Source organism: Martes martes (assembly GCF_963455335.1).
Source record: "Martes martes genome assembly, chromosome: 5".
NCBI lineage: Eukaryota > Metazoa > Chordata > Mammalia > Carnivora > Mustelidae > Martes > Martes martes.
In genome coordinates this window covers 45,390,820-45,408,039 of record NC_137892.1, presented here as the reverse complement: position 1 = coordinate 45,408,039, position 17,220 = coordinate 45,390,820, and positions in this window count along the sequence as shown.

The window sequence follows — 17,220 nt, the reverse complement described above, 5'->3', positions numbered from 1 at the left end:
ACTCAGTCATATAAAGAGTGAAATCTTGCCACTTGTAACAACAGATATGGACCAAGTATGGACCTAGTGGGTATTATACTAAATGAAGCAAATGCCATAAGGTTTCTCTTCTATGTGGACTCTGAAAAAAAAGAAAAGAAAAAAAAAGACAGACTTACAAATACAAGAAATAAATTGTTGGTTACCAGAGAGGAGAAGGAGCTGGGTTTCAGGCAAAATAGGTGAGGGAAACTGAGAAGCCCTAACTTCCAGGTATAAAGTAAGTGAATCCTGGGGATGTAATATAGAGCACAGGGAATAAAGTCGGTGGTATTGTTATTACTTTGTATGGTGACAGACGGTAAGTAGACTTATCATAGGGATCATTTCATAATGTAAAAATATCAAATCATTATCATGCATCCCTGAAACTCATATTATAGATCAGTTATAATAAAAATTAAATTAATTTGGCACTGCCAAGGGCAATAGTGCTACTTATGACACAAAGGGTTTTCAAAGACATCACAGAGGAAGCAGCAAAGTAGTAATCACTAAAGGAGACAACAAATTTATTTTCTAGCAAGATCTTCTTTTGAACTGCCAAATGGCAGTGTCATTAATACACTGTTGGTCACTGGTGCAGTGAGAACTGCAGAAAGAGCTGATCATTTGCTAACTCTAAGTACAAGGGATGAATTCTAAGCCAGAGTCACCACGTGAATGTTCATCTTCCTTCTTGGGAAGGAAGAAGAAAGAGTAGTAAAGTAACTTGGGATGGCACAAAATAAAGATTGTCAGTGTTCTGTTAAATTGGAAATTTGGTTGACATTTAGAGGTTGTGAGAGAGGTAGAAGTATTTGGGGATCTGGGAGGAAGGGTGCCGATAGTAGAGGAAGAGCTCACAAACCAGAAAGACAAATATGGAATGGATACAGATTACTTTTTAGGCCACAGGACCATTATTATGGTCCATTTGTGTGTAAATATGTTCTACACACTACAAAAAAGTAGAGTTAGAACAGGCAGCATAGCACGGGATTCAAGATTATAGACTGTGGAATCACAGGGTTCAGAGTTCAAATCCACCAACTTTACTAGTTATACAGCCTTAGGTAATGCCAAACTACAGGCTCATCTTTAAAATGAAGATCCTAAAAAAATAAATAAAATAAAATAAAATGAAGATCCTATTAGAACTTTGAACCTCAAACATTCATTGTAAGAATTAAATGTGTTACCACATCTAAAGTTCTTTGCACATTACCTAGTGCAGACCTAGCAATCAATAGGTTACTCAAAAATGTACATGAGATGGAGAATTTTATGTTCATCTTTGGGAACTGGCAAACTCTTGAGCTATTCCTAGAACTAAATTTGCATTTGTGCCCCCTGCGAACATTCCAGAATCCCATAAGGGAGTTGAACTCTGTACCATGTCTCCTAAAAGAAGGAGTGAGACCAAATGCAAAGGTTGGGCATACCAGGTGACTCAGGCTTGCCTCCTCACTGTGCTGTCCCAGAAATCTCAAGGCTCCCACTAGAAGAGTCATCCTGACTTGCAAGCAACCATAAGCCCTGAACAGAACTTCAAGGATTACAAGTGACCTGGAAGGACCTCGAGGATAAGAAGGACGCTGAAGAAAAGCTGCTGCCGGTGAAATTGCCGCTACAGATCTCTCACTGGTCCTGTATTCTACACCTCAGCGAATAAGAGTCCCAGTGGAGAATCCAGTTTCAGGAAAGGGCACTCTAAAATGTTTTCATTGACTGGGTTGCACATAAAGGGTTTAGAGACAGGGCCTGCGATGTTTGCATCATAACCTTAGCTCTTGTCTGTAGATCCCTTCCAGTCTTTCAGACGAGGCCAGTTACAACATTCTTAACTTTTCAGAATGACTTGTAGTAGAGAATGGCAAAAGGCAAGAGCCTCATCATGGCCGCTGAGCAAGACTTTCCACTCTCTGATCTTAGAATTCTTTCAAATGTATCAAGTGAGAGGAGAGGAGTTGTGAGAAATTGCTCATAGACCCAATAAGAAAGCAACCTGGGCAAAGGTTAACGAAAAGATGTTGAAAAGGACTACAAAAATAATAGCACTGGGAAGGAGAAAGCGACAAGAAAGTAAGCAGTGTAGGAAGGATGGCTAAAAAAATTGTACATGGCTAAAAAAGACATGAAACAGAGACACAAAAATGCAGGGAATGCCAGAGACATTTATGAAGAAAAGCAGTGGCATGGAGTAACCAGATATATCCTCTGTATCAGTCAGGGTTCTTCCTGAAATAGAACCAATGGAATATATATATATGTGTGTGTGTGTATATATATGTATATGTATATGTATATGCATATATATACAGAACCACATATACATATATAAATATAGCTAGATATAAGTGTCCTATATATATGACCACATGTGTATGTATATACATTATGTGTGTGTGTGTGTGTGTGTGTGTGTGTGTGTGTGTAAATATATACAGCTAACCCTTAAACAACACAGGTTTGAACTGCGTGGGTTCATTTAGGATTTTATTAATAACATTTTCTCTCGCTTGAGAATATGGTATATAGGCGCACTACGGCGGCTCAACCAGCTAAGTGTCTGCCTTCTGTTCAGGTCATGATCCCAAGATCCTGGGATTGAGCCCCACGTCGGGCTCTCTGCTCAGCGGGGAGTCTGCTTCTCCCTCTGCTCCTCCTCACTGCTTGTGGTCTCTCTCTCCCGCTCACTCTAATAAGTAAATAAAATCTTTAAGAATAAGAATACAGTATATAATACATATGACATACAAAATACATGTTCATCGATTGCTTATGTTATCAGTAAAGCTTTCAGTCCACAGTAGGCTATTAGTTAACTTTTAGGACAATTAAAGTTATGCGAGGATTTTTCACTGTATTGGGAATTGGGACCCCTAAGCTCTCTGTTGTTCAAATGTCAGGTGTGGGGGGTAGGGGAGGAAATTTGTTACAGAAACTGGCACATGCAGTTATGGAGTTTGAAAGGTCCCACCATCTACCACCTGCATGCTAGAATACTGGGAAAGCCAGTGGCAGAATTTAGTCTGAGTCCAAAGTCCTGAGAACTGCAGGACAGCTGGTGTAAGTCCCAGACTCTGAAAGTCTAAGAACCAGCAACTCCAATATCCAAGGGCAAGAGAAGATGATGTCCCAGCACATGAAAAGAGAGGATTTCACCCTTCCTCCATCTTTTTTGTTTTATTCAGGTTCCCAGTGGATTAAATGATGTCTACCTAAATTGGTGAGGATGGATCTCTTCACTCATTCTACTGAAACAAAGGCTAATTTTTCCAGACACACTCTACACAGACACACCCAGAAATAATGTTGTACAACTCTCTGGACATCCTTTAGTCCACTCAAGTTGACATATGAAATTAAATATCACATCTTCCTTTTATATGTTTGCTTTTAAAATTTATTATACATCGCCTCAGGCACTGGAAGGGGTAATGACTGATCAAGACTCTATGATTTCCTCAACAGAATTCAATTTGAGCTACCTCAAGTACAAAGGGAGAAGGAGGGGCTTATTCTAAGGTTTCAGAGGTATCTTACAGAACCCTAAGGGCAGGGATGGAGTCAAGACTACAAGGCTGGTAAGTGCCTGGAAAGCCGTTAGGATCTCATCTCTGCTTTTGATTCTATAAGAACTGCTTTCTCTCTCACTCTGCAAGTTGCTTTCTCAACCTCACAGGAACTCTCAGTGGACCACGGCCACCTCACCAAGTTGTAGCTCCAGCGGCCTGCAGAGAATGTACATCCCTAGGAACAATCTCTTTGGCCCAGCTTGGGACAGACAGACAAACAACCCAAAATGGGCAGTGAGCCTCTCCCTCACTTCACCACAGACCTCCGTGAAGTTTTGACACTTTCAAGTTCTGGGACATTGGTGCCCACTTTATTCAGTCTTTGAGAGGGAGGAAGGAAGGAAAGGAAAGGAAGGGAGGAAGGAAAAAAGGGAGGGATGAAGACAAGCTGAAATTCAACTTAGTGATTCCACAAGAGTAAACTAGGAGAGGTATTAGAAGAAACAAAGAAGGAAGGAGTGAAGAATAAGCTGACAGATGTAACCATTATCATCATAAAGACTCTAAGCTCATGGCAGCCACTTTTTCTGACCCCCAGTAGGACTACCAAGATGGAGGCTACGTGCAAGAGATCAAGTTAATACTAGAACTGGGTTGATCCTGCACCCAACAGAGGGGAAACAAAGGGATTTGTTGATTTTCTATTACGTCAGGGCAAGCAACCTCCAAACTCTATGCAGTTTGAAGAAAATGAGCAGAGAGAGTAGAGTGACTAATTAGAGTGTGATCACCAAGCAGTGAGCGGTGAGGCTTATGTTACTATCCAGGCTCACTGAGATTATAAAGCCCACGCTTGCCATGTAATACCATGCTCCGGTCCAATCATGTCTTACTGTTGCTATATGGTTTACATTAACTTATAGTACCTACTTGAAAGAAAATGTCCAGAATCTAGATAAATAGTTTATTAAGTTCATTCTTTTATGAATAAATACTACAAATACTCATTTTGTTTGCTAACAATGCACTACATTAAAGATGTTGTCATAAGAAGGTAAATCACATCTCTATAATCTTACTTCAATATTTTGTTGTTACTATAAAATGAAATTTACCATCCCTGTTTGAATCAATAGGATCATAATTTAAAAATACTGAGGCTGTTTTCTGTGTAAATACTGATATAAACACATGTATGTGTATCCTATCAATGAAATCTTATATAAAGGTGTGTCTGGGTGGCTCAGTCTGTTAAGATCTGTTAACAGATCTCAGGGTCCCATGATATCAGGGTCCTGGGATGGAGCCCTGTGTTGGACTCCATGCTCAGCAGGGAGTCTGTCTGTCCCTCTCCATCTGCTCCTCCTCTCCACTCATTCGCTCGCTCTCGCTCTCCCTCAAGTAAATAAAATCTTTACAAAAAATCTTATATAAATGTCAACATTGCTAATCACCTAACAAAAACGTGCTGAACTTTGTCAACTCATCAGAACGACATTCTTTGGCAATCATGGGATAGGACTATAAATTTGCTCCATAAAATAACTCACTGCAATTGAAGAGGGATCTTAATGAGGAGAAGAATTGGATGGAGTATAATATTAAAGGGGAGAGTTACTCAGTGAAACATTTCTTGAATACCTCCTAACTACAAAACACTGCTGACTGCTAGAGATTCAAAGTTAGATGGTCTTATTTCCTTACCTTGAGAAACTTAAAGTCTAGCAATTAATATTATTATGCTCAATCCTCAGTGCTCAATTTTAAAAAAGGAAATGTTTTTAAATGGGCTAACACAATTTTCATATAGCAACATTTCTTTCTATACTGTCTATCGACAGTTTCAATGATGTAAAATACTTTCTCTCATGGTTCTATGGATTAGCTGGGCTCAGCTTGGTGGTCCTTCTTTGGGGTCCACCTGGGAATGTAGTGGTGGTTAGGGGTCACCTGGGAATACAGTAATCTAAATGCTCACCCGGGGTAGTGAAGTGGGGGACTGGGTGGCTCAGTCAGTTAAGCGGCTGCCTTTGGCCCAGGTCATAATCCCAGGGTCCTGAGATTGAGCCCCATGTCGGGTGAGCAGAGAGCCTGCTTCTCCCTTTAACTCTCCCTACTGCTCCCCCTGCTTGTGTTCCCCGCCTCCTGTCAAACAAATAAAATCTTTAAAAAAATTTTTAAAAAATGCTCGCTTGGACTGGACATCCAAGATGGCCCACTCAAACAGCTGACAGTCAATGGTGACTGTTCACTGGGGGATAGGCTGCGGCTGGGACCTAAGGTACCTGCCTGTGGCTTTTCCATGGGCTTTGCCTTGGGCTTACATACATAACATGGCAGCTCTGAGAGGCAGATTACGAGTGAGCAGAGCAGGGTAGAGATGCCTGGGTCTCATTAGTTAAGCATCTGCCTTTCGCTCACGTCATGATCCCAGAGTCCTGGGATTGAGTCCCGCATCAGGCTCCCTGCTCAGAGAGGAATCTGCTTCTTCCTCTCCCTGCTGCTCCCCCTGCTTATGCTCTCTTTCTCTCTGTCAAATAAATAAATAAAACCTTCAAAAAGAAAAAAGAAAAAACAGTGAGTAGAGTACAAAAGCAGTTTCCTAATACCCAGGGAAGAAAATCAAATGGAGTTAAGGTCTATACCAGAAACTAGCCCAGTATCACTTACTTCCATTACATTCCATAAGTAAGAGCCATAGCAGGGCTTATTCAAATGTAAGGAACTGAAGAAATAAACCGCCTCTTGATGAGGGAGTATCAAAATTGTATGTAAAAGATAATGTAGGATGAAAGTTATCTTTATGTATCTTTGGAAAACACCATCTGACACAGATATAAAACTATTGCTTTGACCAATATTTTATTTCAAACTATTTTAACTTACTATTAAAACTTTAAATGCTGTAAATTATCATCCATCTAGCAAACAAAGTTATCCTATCTACACTTTTCTAGGCAAAGAAAGAAATGCATAATTTGGGGAAAGAACTCCCTTCAAATAGTAAGATAAGTACTAGTTCCTGTCTAACATGTACATCACACACACCCAGATCCCACAAAGAAGAGACACAAGTCTTTATTATGCAGAGCAAGATCATAAATCCGAACACAAGCACATTGATTATCAATCTACATGTTTATCTTAGAGTGTCATATCTTTTCGACTCTTCATCAATTCAAACTGAAATTCATCTACTGAAATCATCTATATGAGACTGGTAAGTGTTTCAGACTATATGTCTTCATGTCTTCTTGGAATTTACAACCTATGTCAAGGGGCAGAAAAATATTATCTCTTCTTCATGATGAGTCTTAACAAAGTATGTGTGTCCCTTATTACTGTTAGTTTTTTGGCTTTTTTTTTCCTTAAAAGGCTACCAAAAATAAATTACACAAAATACAGAATTCAGTGGACTGTCTTTTAATCTGTTTAATTTAGAAACAGTTCCAAGCATCTCTAGTTGTTCACCAATAGAGACGAGATTACTCTAAAAAGCTCAACATTTTTCTATAGTGCCCTGTATAAAATAGAAATGTGAATCATTTTTATAGTAACTAACACAAATTAACTTTGATGAAACTGTTACCAACTCTCATTTTTTAATAGGGTCATTAGGTAGACTTGGAAAACCCCAAAATATTCTCCTGGTGCTTAAAAATTTCTAGGTCTCTATATATTTTAGCCTTCTTATAAAGACAACTTGCTTAAGTGGGGACTTGGGAAATTCAAGATGGTAAATATATGGTTTCTTCCATGGCTAGAAAAGAGAAGAGCATATCAGAAGACTGTTTTTTCTGAGAAGAACTTCCTCCTGCCTCACCTTTTGGGACAATGGGGAGAAGTCCTTTCACCTCCTATTCTCCATGAGCAAAGATTCAGTCTTCTTTCCTAACTCCCATCCCCAGTGTAAGCCTTGCCTCTTTTATCAGTATAGACAGTCCTGAAGGCCCCCAAGCTCTCTGAATGATGAGGTTAGGAAGAAAGTCGCAGGAGGCTGGTTCACTGAAGGGCACTTTGAATCGATTGTTAACATGAGTTGGGTATGCAAGTCAATGAATGCTGGGAGTGGGCTCAGGTAGCTCACTGAAGAAGGTTACTTCCTTGGGCTACCTTTGACCTCAATTTAAGCAATTTATTTGTAGTTGGGATAATGTAGTGACAACATGGCCTTAAAGTAAATTGAACAAGCCCATTAACAATGCTATGATCACCCATTATGAAGCCCATTTTTATTTATTTTAGTATATGTGCTGCCGAAGCGAGCACTATGAAGCCCATTTTTTACAGGAAAGATACATTTAGGTCTTGGGTAGAACTTGATAGGGACCAAGATGGTAGAGGCATGGGAAGAAATTGCAGAAACAAGGTTTGTTTTCTGAGGAATAAATGAGTTAGTGTTCCCAACACTCCATTTCATTAATCAAGTTGGCAGGAGCACCAACAAGCTTAATCGCAAACAAACAATTAAAATGGGAAAAATAATATATCCAAATTGGTGGGAAGTATGGTCTAAATTTTGTAAGATTTTAACATACTCTTAATGGATTCTTTTCTGACTGTGCCAATAATATGTTAGGTAACACTTCTTTGGACAGAAAAAAAAATCTCAAGGATTTACTTCTTCATTACAGACTGTATATCCCTTATTCTCTTGAGAATCTTACTCCACTTCTCAGGTTTACTGAACTACACTGATGCACTTATGAAACTAAACTCATCTCAATTATTCTTGTTCATGATGCTAAAAATGAATTCCTTAAGGTCATATTGTGTTCTATTGTCTACACGTTTTGTTGTGCCATTCCCAAAAATCTCTAGGTAACTAAAAATGATAAGGGTAAACAATGAAATCACTAAATGAAAATCATATGTAATATACCAAAAATTCAGAGAATCAAGGAGTGTTCTTTTTATTTTACCCGTAGAATATGAAAATGATAAAGAAAGTCAATGACTAATCCCAAACTCTTGCTCAAAGACAGGCAAGCGATGTTTCTGATGGGTACGGATGGGTATCTAGAACATTCAGTCTCTAAGCCCTAAGCCTTCAACATCTCTGTCTCCTACACTGGATGACTCAGTGCTACAGTCTGGTTTATCTAGTCTCCACTTACCTGGAACTCTTGCTTAATTAATCTATTATGTATGTCTAACAAGAGGACTTTCCCAGAAATGCTACGGCCATCTCCTTGTGAAATACTTTACAAGAAAGCTCTCCCTCTGACACCTTATTCAGCATAATACTGTATCCTGTGTAGACTAATATTACATTTTCCTGAAAAACTCGACTATCCAGAGCACAATCATGAGTAAATAGGAAGATAAAAGGTCAGGTGAGCCACAAAAGGAATCTAACAGAATATGCTCACAAAATCTTACAACTTTTACCCACAGAAAAGTTTCTCTGGCCGTCACTCAGGGCTTATTTAGTTTGATTTTAGATGCAGCTCTTTCATGTTAATCACCCGACTTCTTATTCACCATCAGAAGGAAAACAACAGATATACCAAGGAAAAAGAGAAGGCTGGGCTGCCTGGGTGGTTCAGTGGGTTAAAGCCTCTGCCTTCCACTCAGGTCATGATCCCAGAGTCCTAGGATCGAGCCCACATTGGGCTCTCTGCTCAGCAGGGAGCCTGCTTCCTCCTCTCTCTCTCTCTCTCTCTCTCTCTCTCTGCCTGCCTCTCTGCCTATTTGTGATCTCTATCTGTCAAATAAATAAATAAAATCTTTGAAAAAAATTTAAAAAAAAGAAAAAAAGGCTAAGAGAAACAGACTTAGTGGCAATAACCAAAAATAAACCCAATAACTGCTTTGGATGCAGAAGTGAGAACTTCAAAACATCTGTCAGAGTAAAAGCCACGCCACTGTGAAGCAGATTACAGAGGGAGGGCGCAGACAGGCTTCTGCCTCTCAACCTGCCCTGAGGTCTTTGGGTATGTTCATGACAGTGGAACAGAGTCAGCGAGAATAGGTGATATTATATTTTGAATTCACCAAATAAGAAGGCAAAAATGTGTACTGCCCATTCCGTAATGTTTTCCAATAAAAATAGCTTCATAGAGAATTTCCTTCATTCATTTAAATAAATTTAGAGTGTTTATCATGTGCCAAGCTCCACTCCCACCACCCCCTTCCTTTTGGTTTTAATTTTAGATAACTGAGCGCTGGAAGATCAGCTATCATCCTAAGGATATTCTCCAAGTTAATCCTAGACTAAGTCAGGCCATAAAGATAGTAGGTCACTGAGCCGACCCGCAGCGTTCTCCTTTCTGTAGGTCTGCAGCAGTCCCAGGCTACTCTCAATGGACTGTTAATGATGTGACAGAAGAGGATGATGAGACACAATCCAATAAAACCTATTGCTTCAGCTACTGTGAGAAATGACAGATATTAGGACCTGGGGATGTACTTCTCTCTGTTCTTAATATAATGAACAATACTCTCTCTTGTTTTTAAGTTATGGGCTCTACGAATCTCATAACTGATTGCCTTTCTTATTTTGTCTTGGTACCACAAAGCTCAAAACTAAAACTAGTGATTCCACAATTTTTTTTTGGAAATTTATTTATTTAAGTAATCTCTTTACCAGTGTGGGGCTTGAACTCATGACCCCAAGATCAAGAGTCGCACACTCCTCCAAGTGAGCCAGCCACGTGTCCTTCCACTTCTTAGTAATCTAGGGGATTTCATGGGCATGTTTTTGTGGACTGCATTTTGTTTCTAAATCCTTTGTTTTCTATGTGCATCATCCTCCTCACTTATTTTATCTCTATTTGCTATGTTGTTTATTTTTAAAAACTTGTATAGAATTTAGCGTGTGCTAGACATTGTTCTAAGAACTTTACAAATACTAACTCAATTATTTCTCATAATTATGCTACTCAGTAGGTACAATTATATCCACTTAGAGGTGATTAAAAACTGTGGCACTGAAAGATTAGTTATCATATAGGTTTTTAATCTACATAAAATATTTTTGGAAAATAAGAAAATATATAGTAATCCATAAATAATAAGATTAACAGGAAAATACACTTGTAGATACATATCTTTATTTCCCATTGAGGTCAAATATACTAGAGATATAAATGCAATGCTTAAATTCAAGTGATTTTAAAGTGCTTATTGGATTCTTGAGGCCCTTAAAATACACATTGGTCTAATCAAAGACCTTGGGGTGGGAAATCAGTGATGTGATGCTTCGGAGCATACTTCATCCTGGCCTTCTGAGGGATGTGCTTCCCACTTCTTTATAAGGAATCTACAGTGCCTAGACCCCTGGGTGGTTCAGTTGGTTAAGGTTAAGCATCTACCTTGGGCTCAAGTCATGATCCCAGAATCTCAAGATAGAGTCCTGCACTGGGGTCCCCACTGAGCAGGGCATCTGCTTCTCCCTTTGACCCTTCCCCTCTGGTGTGCTCTTTCTCAAGTAAATAAAATTTAAAAAGAAATCCTCATGGGACATCTGGGTTAATTAGCAGAGAAATCTGAATGAATCTTTTACTCCCAAAACACTCTTTCTCCTGGGTTGATATTATGCCCTTGAGTTTAACTCTGGACAATTCAGCAGAGGCATTACAGATTAAGACTAATCCCACTACAAGAACAAAATAGTAAAAGAACAAAATAGTAAAAAAGAGAACAAAATACAAGAACAAAATAGTAAAGAACAAAATAGTAAAAAGAACAAAATAGTAGAACAAAATAGTAAAGAACAAAATAGTACAAGAACAAAAGAGTAAAACAAAGAACAAGAACAAGATAGTAAAGAACAAAATATTTAAAAAGATACCTTTTGACTCTTTATTCCCTTTAAAAATCAACCCAGGAATGAATACAAAACAAAGAGTCAATTTTTGATGACACTAAAATAAATTCACATTCCCTAAACCATACTTAAATCAGAAGTGAACAGTGAAATGGTCATGCATTTACAGATAAAGAAAAATCCAACGTAGATACAGTGGAAAGCAAGTCAATTTGCCTTGAAGCATTTCTGAAAGCCTCAGGAATGGGAGTAACAAGGTATCAAGAAAAGCCTGGGTGATTCTGGCGACTAAGAACCCAAGTCTCCAGTCAAAAACTGGCCTAGAGAAACAAACTATAGATAAAAACTTCTGGAGAAAACCGAGAAAGAGTGAACACTGGACACCCTACTGACCTACAGTGAAGCTTGTCCACTGGGTCAACAAGACCTACAAAGCACATGAAGTTTTCCGTGAGCCTGAGTCTTCATGCCTAAACATGAATGAGAGACCTAGCGTCACCAACAGGGCAAGGGACAATCCTTCATGAATGAGACCAACCCCTCACTTCCATCCTACCCCCCCCCCCAATCCTACCCTGAGCTCAAAAGGTGCTGGGGAAGGGGAGAGGAGGATGGAAAAGCAAAATACAGGGAAAATAGTTTCATAACCACAACCAAAGAACTGGGATCCATTTTTTTTTAGATCCTGAGAACAAATGAGGAACTCTGGAAAACTAAAAATCTAAGAGTAGGATTAAAGATACTACTAGGAGAACTGGAAAGTAAATCTAGGAAATCACTAAGAAGACAGAACAGAAAAACTAAGTAATGAAAATAGGAGAGAAAAGGTTTATTTTATTTGGTTTGATTTTATTTAGTCTCAAATCTGGATGTGAACACTGACTCTCAGCAGTTGCAGAAAGACTAAACTAAAAAATAATTTGGAAAAGACAAAGAGGATTGCAGAATGACAAGCAAATGAAAACAGGAAACCACTCCTGGTGGGGAATTTGGGCAAAATCATACAAAAAATGTCACAGTGCACTACTTGTCCATTTAAGAGAAATATTTGAGAATACTAACGGAAACACTCCCTGAATTTAACTAAAACATGTGCTTGCACCATATTGGAAAGAAGAGGTGGATGAAAGAAAAAAGAGGGCAAAATTATAATCTGCTATAAAAATAGAAAATGCTTAAAATTGATGAATTATGGGAAAGCAATAAATATATAAAAATACAGTGGTAAGGGGCACCTGGGCTGCTCAGTGGGTTAAAGCCTCTGCCTTCGGCTCAGGTCATGATCTCAGGGTCCTGGGCTCTCTGCTCAGCAGGGAGCCTGCTTCCCTCTCTCTCTCTACCTGCCTCTCTACTTACTTGTGATCTCTGTCAAAAAAATAAATAAAAAAAATTTTTTTAAAGATTTTATTTATTTATTTGACAGACAGAGATCACAAGGAGGCAGAGAGGCAGGCAGAGAGAAGAGGAAGCAGGCTCCATGCTGAGCATAGAGTCCGATGTGGGGCTCGATCCCAGGACCCTGGGATCACGACCTGAGCCGAAGGCAGAGGCTTTAACCCACTGAGCCACCCAGGTGCCCCAAAAATAAATAAAATCTTTAAAATATATATATATACTGGTAAATGCCAGGACAAAATCTTACAATTTAAGGTGGTTGCTTTTGAAGAGTGGGATCTGAGTGTGAGGGTCATAGGAACTGTGTGGAGTTCTTGAAGCCTTTCCTAATAAAATTTTTAAAACAGGAACATGATTATCCTAAAAACTGAAAAATTCAATTACTACATCTACACAAACTTCTTACATCACAAAAATGACTATCCTTTGATAAATGGCTACCCTTCACAGAACACATATGGATAGTATGATGACACATCATAGGGGATTTCCCAGGTAACAAAGTGAAATTTAAGGTAGTACTGGTTAGAACCTAGACCTGGCTACATTTGAGGCTGTTAGCACACATCTTCTGTCAACTTACATGTCTTTGGATTGTTTGAGTTCTACTTTTCTGAAACATAATACAGAACTTTTAATCTCTGAAGTAAATGCTTTAGGACAGTGTGTTTTAAAGTTTTTCCTCAGACCCTGGACGGTTTCTCAGTCCACGAAGTATTCTCAGTCTGATTGGCAATTAAGACTTTTTTTTTTAATTAAGACATTGTTTAATGCTTACAGTTGTTTGCATGTATTTCACAAATTTAAAATTTATGGTGAATTTTAATTTTTGCTCAAACTTCCTTATGTTCTAACAATTTCTAAGCTTTTAGAGTTGCACAAGTGCTATTTGGACTGATCCCAAAATCTTGCTTAATTCAACTACATTGAAATATTGTCTGTTCAAGGTGTTTTCAAGTCCATTGAGTACTGTCATTTATATTTGTTAAATTTGAATTTTTCATCATTACCATCCTAATTCAAAGAAAATATATCCATAGCATGAAGTAGTTCATTAAAGATTAAAAGGAGGGATGAAAATGGTTAAGTACTGTGACTCCTAAAAAAGGTAGAAATACAAAAAGGAATATAATATAAATATAAATATAAATATAAATATAAATCGGAAAATTGATCCACGCCACTAGTCCCAATGTGTTATCTGTTAAAACACTTGTCTATAGTGGCACATAGCCCTAGAGGGTTTCATGCATAGTGACTGTTCTTGTGAACTTCATCACAGGTTTGTAAAACTATGCAAAATAATGTCATCTAATACACAGTTGCTTAAAATTTTTTTTCCTGAGGGCAGATGAATGACCAAACTACATACTGGTATTTTATACCTGCCACCTTTTACAGCTGTGAAGCCTTTAAAACTAGAAAAGAGGGGCGCCTGGGTGGCCTAGTGGGTTAAAGCCTCTGCCTTTGGCTTGGGTCGTGATCCCAGGGTCCTAGGATGGAGCCCCGCATCGGGCTCTCTGCTCAGTGGGGAGCCTGCTTCCCCCTCTCTCTGCCTGCCTCTCTGCCTACTTGTGATCTCTCTCTCTCTGTAAAATAAATAAAATCTTTATTAAAAAATAAATAAACCCAGAAAAGATCAATGTCATATGTTATATTGGAAAGATTTTAAAAAAATGTTCAAACATGTCTTACCAGGTATCAATAACTTATATAACGTTATGAAAATAAAACAATGTGATACTGTCTCAGAATGAGATAAATAAGCTAGTGAACAGAATAAAGCAAGAAACTGAACCAAGTATATGTAGGAACTTGATATATCATGGGGATCTGTTGAAAAGTTTTCTAAGAATAAAAGCACTAGCAGGCCTGGCTCTTATGGGGATGTTTCAGACACTATCTATTTGCTTGCCCCACAATTCCCATGGACTCACTGGCCCATCCCACCCACGTGGCCCAGACCCCCTCCTAAACAGCTAATCACACTGCCACACCTGACAGGCACCCATAGCCATCACCAGAGCCCTTTTAAAGTGCCTTATCTTCCTACGTCTCCCAGAAGGTGGCCTCAGCCAGCCCCAGAACACTTCCTAAACATCCTTGTCACTGGGGTCTAGCCCAGCACATTAAAACACCTACACAAGTTGTAGGCAGACCTCGTAGCAAGCCCCACTGGAGGCCTGTCTTGCTCACCAGTATGCTATCGCAGGCCTGTAGCCAACTATCCCAAGGGTTAACACCACACCCAAGCAGGCCTCTCAGAGGGAGAATCCAGGGTCCAGCCCCAATTACTAGTGCCCAATAGCTGTTACAGCCAAACGTCACAGACAGCTGCACCAGAGAACAGTCCTACACAACAGTGAGTCTGCACCAATCACAGCCCAGCCACAACAGGAAGGTGCATTCAGCCCACACAGGGGGTCCTGGAGCAGCTGACTCAGGCTACAAAAAGGGTTTGTGTTACTGAACCCCAAGTGGGTTACTGAACCCCTTCATGTTTCTGCACAAGGCCACTCCTTTAAGATAGAGAGACATAACTGACCTACCAAACACATAGAAACAGAAAGTTAGGCAAAGTGAGGGGACAGAGGGATATGTTCCAAATAAGAGAACAAGAAAAAAAAAAAAAAACTTCAGAAAAAGAATTAAAACCAAGATAAGTTACTGATCACATAAAAAGTTCAAAGTAGTGGTCATAAGGATACTCACTGACCTCAACAAAAGAATTAGGGAACGCTGAAAACAGTGATAGGAACTACAAAAAAGAACCAATCAGAGTTGAAGAATATGAAAACTACACTAGAGGTGATCAATAGCTGATTAGATGACACAGAAGGACCAGTCAATGAACTGAAAGACAGTGTGATGGAAATCACCCAACCAAAACAGCAAAAAGAAAAATAGGAGAGAGAAAAAAAGAAGATAGCTTAAGAGAACTCTGGAAGAACATCAAATGTATTAACATTCACAAAATAAGGGTCCCAGAAGAAGAGAGAAAAAGGGTGAGAAAAACTATATGAAGAAATATTGGATGAAAATTTCCATAATCTGGTGAAAGAAACAGACATCAAGGGGTGCCTCGGTAGGTCAGCCAGTGGAACATGCAACTCTTGATCTTAGGATTCTTTTTTTTTTTTTAAAGATTTTATTTATTTATTTGACAGAGAGAGATCATAAGCAGGCAGAGAGAGAGGCAGAGAGAGAGGGGGAAGCAGGCTTTCCACTGAGCAGAGAGCCCAATGCGGGGCTCGATCCCAGGGCTCTGAGATCATGACCTGAGCTGAAGGCAGAGGCTTTAACCCACTGAGCCACCCAGGCGCCCCTGATCTTGGGATTCTAAGTTCAAGTCCCCCATTGGATGTAGGGATTACTTAAAAAATCTTAAAAAACGAAAAAAGAAATAAACATCTGAATCCAGAGAGCAGTAAGAACCCCAAATAAGATAAACTCAAAGAGACCCACATTAAAACACATTATAATCAAAGAATCAACAGTTAAAGAGAGAATCTTCAAAGCACCAAGAGAAAAACAACTACTTACATACAAAGGAGCTTAAAGAATATTGGCTGATTTTTTCAGCAGAAAATTCATAGACCAGGAGGAGTGCAATATATAAAAAGTACTGAAAAGAAAAAATTATCACCAAGAATACTCTACCTGGCAAGATTATGACACAGAATTCAATGAGAGATAAGGCGTTTCCCAGACAAGCAAAAGCTAAAGAAGTTCATCAACACCAAGAAATTTTCCTTACAAGGAACATCTTGTAAGACCTTACAAGAGATGTTCAAGAGACCTCTTAAAATGAAAAAAGAAAAGGTCCTAATTAGAAAGAAGAAATTTATGAAAGAAATAAATTTCACTGGTAAAGATAAACATACAGTAAGGGTAATGGATCAACCACCTATATAACTACTGTGGGGATTAAAACAATAAAGTAAAAAAATAATCTAGACCTAAAATAATTGGCCAAGGGATACACAAAATAGTGAGATGCAAAATAGGACATCAAAAACTTAAAATGTGGTGAGGGAGAGTAAAAATGTAGTACTTTTAGAATGCACTTGAACTTAAGTGACCATCAAAATAGACTGCCCCACGTTTAGGACATTATATATGAACCTGATGCTAACCACAAACCAAATACCTATTACAGATACACAAAAAATAAAGAGAAAAGAATCCAGGATGGCTCAGTCAGTTAAGCCCTCTGCCTTTGGCTCAGCTCATGATCCCAGCGTCCTGGGACTGAGCCCCAAATGGGACTCGGCTCACGGGAGAGTCTGCCTCTCCTTCTCCCTCTGCCTGACACTCTGCCTACTTGTGCGCTCGCTCTCTCTCCCCCTCTCTCTCAAATAAATAAAGTCTTTAAAAAAGAGAGGGAGAGAGAGAAAGGAATCCAAGCATAACACTAAAGAAACTCGCCAAATCACAAGGGAAGAGAAGGACCAAAAAAAAAAAAAAAAAAGAACAAGAAAACAATCAACAAAATGGCAATAAGTACGTATCTAT